Below are 7347 nucleotides of genomic sequence, written 5' to 3'. Positions count from 1 at the left end.
ACATTCTCCACGCCACTGTAACCATTTATTTTTCTTTATCTTCATACTTGTCTTCTTGTCCTTATATATACAATGGGAAAAAAGTATTTAGTCAGCCACCAACTGTGCAAGTTCTCCCACTTAAAAAGATGAGAGAGGCCTGTAATTGACATCATAGGTAGACCACAACAATGAGAGTGAAAATGAGAAGACAAATCCAGAAAATCACCTTGTCTGATATGGCAAGATTTATTTTGCAAATTATGGTGGAAAATAAGTATTTGGTCATTAACAAAAGTTCATCTCAATATTTTGTTATATAACCTTTGTTGGCAATGACAGAGGTCAAATGTTTTCTGCAAGTCTTCACAAGGTTGGCCCACACTGTTGGTGGTATGTTGGCCCATTCCTCCATGCAGATCTCCTCCAGAGCAGTGATGTTTTGGGCCTGTCGCTGGGCAGCACGGACTTTCAAATCCCTCCAAAGGTTTTCTATGGGGTTGAGATCTGGAGACTGGCTAGGCCACTCCAGGACCTTCATGTGTTTCTTATTTCAAATAAAGGACTTTATTCAGGGTATATTTGATTTATAATTTGGCTATGGGGATAGTAATGGGGGCGTCTAATAGACACGTCTCCATTACTAATCCCTGGGCTTGATGTCTGCTGCCAATACAAAGCTGGCATTAACCATTTTTTTCAGATATTTCTTTAGTTATTAATTAAATATACTGTATATGCAGTAAGCTACACATGCACTATACTAATAATATATGTCACTGGCATCTTTAAATTTATCTCTTCTATGTATATATACTTATTCTATCTATTTTATTCTATAGGGTTATGCTGTGATTTTGCTGTAGCGACTAATGAAATGTCGGGTTTTCAAAGAGATGACTGCATAAAAATCTGACGGCACAAGCATGGTACATGTGCTATGCTATTTTTTTCTCTCATCCATTGACTTGCATTGGGTCCGATATAAAAGGACAATCGCAGCATGCTGCGATTTTTTTTCTCAGTCCGATCTGAGCAGCGACTCATAGAATAACATTAGTCAGGGTGCAATCCTATTTTTTTTATCTGATTGCACTCGTCCGTTTTTCTCGAAAATGAGTATGAGCCCTTAAGAGAACTTTCTGCAGCAAAACCTAGAGCGAAGGAAAAAAAGGGAAGGACTTAAAATAAAATACAGCAAAAGTGTCATAAATTATAGCTGAAATGTGCTATAGTCAAACCAGCAGAAAGAAGCATCAAATTAAATAATAGGCACATGAGTATTATGACGATTCTTAGTTCTGTGGACTCTGCAGCAAGACTGGCATGTACTAAATAAAACACCTGTTCTGATTAATTGGCTCTGCTGCCTGTGTACTGCCTTTTATATATAGTTAATCCGTTAAGTCACAGAAAGTGAATCCATAGGTTGACGTTTTTTATTTGCTGCTTTGCTTGGTTTCCTTCTCCTCCAGGTGAGTCATGTCTTTTTTTATTCTCTTATAATTTATATTGCTGTTTTATTATTCATGTAATTAAATGCTGGATTCCATTTTGCTCCATTCCGAATGCATTTCTTTAATGTTGAGTCTTTGGCTGCCAGAAGCGCTTTTCCTTCTCCCTGCACTTAGACACAAAGGCAGCTTAATCAATATCCTCAGCGCAGCAGCTTAAATCAACGGCAAGGTGTTGCCTTCAGTTTCGTTAACATGTTACATTCCCTAAAGGAGAAAACTTACATTAATATTCTGGAAATTATTATTACAGACAGGAGATACATTAATATTATGGGAATATACTGAAGAAGTGACTACTAGTATTAATCTTATAGATATTATTTGAGTAGTGGTGAATAGTATTAAAATTATAGATAATGTAGCAGTACTTAGAATTAGGCTGGGGTCACACTTACGTGAAACTCGTACGAGTCTCGCGTCTCAATACCCGGCACTGCCGCCGGCACTCGGACAGGAGCGCTCAGCTACATAGAAATTCTCACAAATGTGATCCCGACCTTAGAAATAGTGCTGCTAGTATTAATATTACAGACAGTACTACAGAAGTGACTAATACTAACTGTCATGATCCTTGCTGGATCATGACAGATAAAATGCACCTGTAACTTTTTTTTCCTTAAGCTGTGGTGCTTAAAGATAGTTTTGCCCCCGGTGGCCATTAGGGTCATTGCACTGTGGTGGTTTCAGTTCTAGTTTTGCCCCCGGTGGCCATTAGGGTCACTGGACTGTGGTGGCTTCAGTTCTAGTTTTGCCCCTGGTGGCCGTTAGGGTCATTGCACTCTGGTTACTTTAGTTTAGTGCACGTGATTATAAAGCAGGTGTGATTGCTCTGGCTCTGCTATGAAAGAGTGTCAGGTGTTGCAATCACTGTTGGTGATATTGCTCATTTCCAACCAAGACTGGTGAAGGAAGGAGAGAGAGAGTTCCTGGAAGCTCAGTCAGAGTCCTGGTGTGGAAGGAGTAAAAGAGGATTTCCTTGCAGCTCTGACAGAGCTTGGTGGCAGCTATTCAGGAGGAAAGCTGCATTCTGGTGGTGGACTCTGCTGCTGGGAGCAAGAGCAACAGAGCAAAGTTAAGTGGTGTTTCCCTGTTTGTATCTTTCCTTGGTATGTATTAGTACAGCGGTGGGGCCAGTGCCTGCACCACCCAGCTCCCTAGCAAGGGATAGGTGTAGGGTGTGCTAGGGTCACAGGTTCCGGCTCGGCGACAGGTGAGGAGCCTGTATAGGGAACGTTAGGAGTGTGAGGGACACTGACTCAGGGGAGTGCAGGAGGTCTCCACGTCCCCGTTCCCTATCGCACGGCCCACCGTTGTAACTGTTTTCCCTTCCCCCATGTCTTGTCATTTTAGTTACCGGCCTGCGGGTCGTGTCACACAGGATGGGTCAACGTGACACTAACATTAAAGACAGTATTACACAAGTGACAAGTACTATTGCTATAGACAGTACTGAAGTAGTGAGTAGGGAAACAGTAATCATAATCAATTGGTTCAAAATAATTGTAGAACACGCAAAATAATCATTGGGTTATTCACAAACTATGAATGAATAGTTTAGTCAGCACCATTCGTTTAGCTTCATTATAACATGACCTTGGTAAATTTGGCATGAGACCTGGGTTATTATGTACAGTAGGCATGCATAGTGGACACTTGGCTAAGTAACTCTAGGGTAAAATCTCAATACTGCTGGTTAAGAAGGAGCAAAGGATCCCACCTCAAACTGACTGAGACTAAAAGATTGCACATATGTCCAGCAGAAAGGAAGTTATAAGCTTCTGTCAGCCCGTAGGTACTGTATCTGGAAATGTTATTATGTATGTTGAGTCTTTTAGCACATTTGTGGTTGGTTAGAACTAACAATGAAGGAGCATGCTCGGATAAGGTGTTATCTGAGCTAGTTCGGGTGTTATCCGACTGCCTTGGGCGTGCTCGAGTAATATGTTCAAGTCCCCTCAGCTGCTTGTCTTGTGGCTGTTAGACAGACACAACACATGTGGGGATTGCCTATTTGTTAGCTTCAGTAGTCATCTTGTGACCGCACCTTCTGACTGACCAGATGTAAGAGGTGACGGTCACAAGCTTTCAATGTAAATCTATGAGAGCCAGAATTAAGCGCTCAACGACTTACATTGAGAAGTGTCATCCAGATTGTCCAGCAAACATAGGAGTGATCCAACAGGTCACACACTGCTGAAGACCAACCAGAGCAGCACCATCATTAACGGTAGAAGATGGCAGAGGGCAAGCATAAGACTAAGTGAAGAGGCCTTTCATTAGTAGCACTACTCCAGTGTTGCAGTAAAAAAATGCTGGAGAGGTGCTTTAAGGAGTGACAAGTATTACAAACAGTACTTAAAGAACCATTTTTTTTATATTATCGCCAGGCAGGTATCACTAAACCACTTTCTCTGCCCTTAGTAAGATACTTACCAGCTGCAGTCTTCTGCTCTTCCCAGCACCGCTCCAATCCCAATCTGCTCTCTTGATTGTAGATAATGACTGAGAGGTATCAATCAAAAGCTCTCAATATAAGTCTGTGAAAGCCACGTTATGGTCTTGACCTGGCTCTCATAAACCTACATTGAGAAGTGACTTCCGGCATCCAGCAAGCACAGAAGTCATCCGGGGGGGTCACAGCCTGCAGAAGACTGACTGGAACTGCATAAAGAACAGAAGATGGTGCCTTGTAAGTATATTATTAGGGACAGAGAACATACATTAGTGACAGTGAAAGAAAAAAATGCTAGAGTGGTGATTTAAGGAGTGACTAGTATTATTATTTTAGACTGACCCGAGTTTTAGCAACACCTTAGGAATCTGGTATTTATCTTATGGACAGTGCTTTAAGAGTAACACGAAGGAATATTATATACAGCGCTGTATGACTGTCATGATCCATTTTTTTAATCTGTCAGATCTGGATTTCCTCATATCTAAACCTTTTTTCCTTTTCGGTCATTGGGGTTAATATGAGTTTTTGCCCCCGGTGGCCACCGGGGTTACTGCATGGAGACTGCATGTGATTAAATTTACGCAGGTGGTGACTTCTCCCCCTCCTTCCTATAAAAGGAGTGCAGGTGCTGGAGATCACTGTTGGTTATACACTTGCTCTTGGGCCCAAATGCAGGCCTTCGCCCAAATGCTACAGTCTCTCACCAATGAGTTTAAGCTGTTGCGAGGTGAGATGGTGCAACAACTGCAGCAGTTGGTGGGTACCTGGGCCTCAGCTCAGGTACAGACCCAACCAGAACCTAAGATCTCTCTCCCGGACAAATTTTCTGGTGGGAGAGAAAAGTTTATTGTGTTTCAGGAGGCCTGTAAATTATATTTTAGGCTTCGCCCCCGTTCTTCAGGGAGTGAAGAACAGCGCGTGGGAATTATTGTCTCCCTGCTTAGGGGTGATCCCCAGGCCTGGGCTTTCTCCCTGCCGACCAGTTCGCCATCTTTACGGTCAGTGGACGGGTTTTTTACTGCTCTGGCGCTGGTGTATGGCGATCCTGATGGCGTCTCCCTGGCGGAATCCCGACTCCGTAAGATCAAGCTGGGAGGCCAGCTTGTTGAGGAGTACTGCTCAGAGTTCAGGAGGTGGGCCACTGACACGCAGTGGAATGACCCTGCACTGAGGAGTCATTTTGTACATGGTCTGTCTCTGAAGTTGCAGGATACTCTGGTGCAGTACGCCGCCCTCAGGTCGCTGGAGACCGCCATGTCCCTTGCCATTCGGGTGGATAGATGCCTCAGGGAGAGACATACACCATATGTGCCCCCTATAGTCCTTGCTAGGGAGGAGGACACACCTGAACAATCGGAGGAACCCATGCAGCTTGAGTAGTAGTTTCCAAAAAGGGGTTGCCTGCGGTTCGTCGAGGTGTGGGGGCATGTTTTTACTGTGGGCAGACTGGCCATTTTATAGGAGTCTGCCCAGTACTCGCCAAATCTTCCATACCACCGAAGAAGCAGCCCCCCGCATGGTCGTGTGGAGGGAGACAACCAGGGAGTGTATATTTCCTCCATTTCTTCCCCTCAGTGTACCCTATCGGCAGAGGTTACGGTGGGTGGGGAAACTGAGGGCCTTTCGGTACTTGTGGACAGTGGAGCTGGAGTCAACCTGGTGGATGCCCACTTTGTCGAGACCAATGGCCTCAGGTGTAGCATGCTAGCCAAACCCTTAAGCGTCCAGGCCATTGACTCAGTCCCACTAAGCCAGGAGAGCCTTACCCAAGTCGTGGACAATATACATCTTCGTATAGAGACTCATCATGAGGAGTCCCTGTCATGCTACGTCTTGGGCAGAATACCATCACCCATCGTTCTAGGTCTCTCTTGGTTAAAGAAACACAACCTGGTGATAGATTGGCACTCTGGAGAAGTTGTCAACTGGGGGCAGTCATGTGAGGGCTGCTGCCCAGGGGCAACTGTCTCTACCGTCCTGCTACAACCATTCCCTTCTTACTCAGTGGAGGAAGCAGAGGTGCTGCCCGGGAGAAGGGAGAAGTCTCAACCCTCACCAGTAGCCAACCCTGGTAGTTGGAGTCAGGAGGGGTCAGCGGACGGTGGTGGTTTCTGCTGTAAATCGTGGGGGTGTGAGTGTGGTGACACAGGGGGACGCCTCTGTTGTCAGTCCTTCAAAGAGTTCACCATTTTGTTGCAAACGCATGAGTGGTATTAAACGTTCAGGTCCGGACCTTTGTGTGAAAGAGTTTGTATCCACCAATCACATCCGGTGGAAGTGTGCTGTTGGATTCTGGAACTCTCGAGTTATTGGTCCTTATCGGGTGTCTGCCATTCTCAGCCCAGCAACCGACCAGCTGGAGTTACCCTCTGTCATGCCCATACACAATTCGTTCCCCAGGTCAGCGCTCTGGAGATGTGTGTCGCCTCCAGAACATCTACATAACCGCATTTGCCATAAACCTGTGAGTCAGGTGTTTACTTAGGTGAACGCAACTGTGTCAGGCATCCTCATCATAGGTGCTGTTTTTATTGAAATGCTTTTTTGGGGGTCCAGAGGCCCCTCTTTGAGGGAGGGGTACTGTCATGATCCATTTTTTTTTGGATCTGTCGGATCGGGATCTCCTCATATCTAAACCTTTTTTCCTTTTCGGTCATCAGGGTTAATATGAGTATTTGCCCCCGGTGGCCACCGGAGTTACTGCATGAAAACTGCATGTGATTAATTATTTATGCAGGTGGTGACTTCTCCCCCTTCTTCCTATAAAAGGAGTGCAGGTGCTGGAGATCACTGTTGGTTATACACTTGCTCTTGGGAGACCAACCAAGCTGGAGTTCAGGAGCTGAGTTCTGTGGTGCTTCAGTTGTTTGCTGTTGTCAAGTGGCTATCTCTGCTGTCCAGGAGCATTGCAGCAGAGCAAGCTAAGTTTTATTTTATTTTACCCTGTCTGTTGTATCTTTCCTTTGGGTTTTTTGTGTAGTACACTTTTTCCCAGTCTCACCTCCTGGGGAGGGGTTTGGGGGTTTAACTCAGGGCTAAACAGGAGACAGGGACAGGTCGGGGACTTGGGCCTCACTACCTTTAAGTGTACCCCCAAGTTAAGGAAAGACAGGGCAACCCCTTAGCCTGAGGGGCAGTTCAGGGGCCCCGGTTCCACATCGCCTGTTTTCCCCTTAGTGCCCCGTGACAATGACTTTATACACGATGGCTCAGTGTATAGCACTGCAGCCTTGCAGTGCTGGGGTCCTGGGTTCAAATCCCACCAAGGACAACATCTTCAAGGAGTTTGTATGTTCTCCCCGTGTTTGCATGGGTTTCCTCCGGGCACCCCGGTTTCCTCCCACACTCCAAAGACATACTGATAGAGAATTTAGATTGTGAGCCCCATCAGGGACA

The 7347-nt window shown here is 45.4% G+C and overlaps 1 long non-coding RNA gene across 1 annotated transcript; it reads right to left on the bottom strand.

Moving 5' to 3' along the window:
• Positions 1–209: 209 nt before the first annotated feature.
• LOC141097367 (uncharacterized) lies at positions 210–7049 on the bottom strand. Its single transcript, XR_012233934.1, has 2 exons — positions 3930–7049; positions 210–1700 (listed from the first exon to the last, which is right to left on the bottom strand). It is a non-coding gene; the product is annotated as an uncharacterized lncRNA (long non-coding RNA).
• Positions 7050–7347: the final 298 nt, after the last annotated feature.

Source organism: Dendrobates tinctorius, unplaced genomic scaffold (assembly GCF_039654945.1).
Source record: "Dendrobates tinctorius isolate UK_male_01 unplaced genomic scaffold, ASM3965494v1 ptg000084l, whole genome shotgun sequence".
Taxonomy (NCBI): Eukaryota; Metazoa; Chordata; class Amphibia; order Anura; family Dendrobatidae; genus Dendrobates; species Dendrobates tinctorius.
The sequence above is the reverse complement of the archived record's forward strand: the minus strand, read 5'-3'. Positions and strand labels throughout refer to the sequence as shown.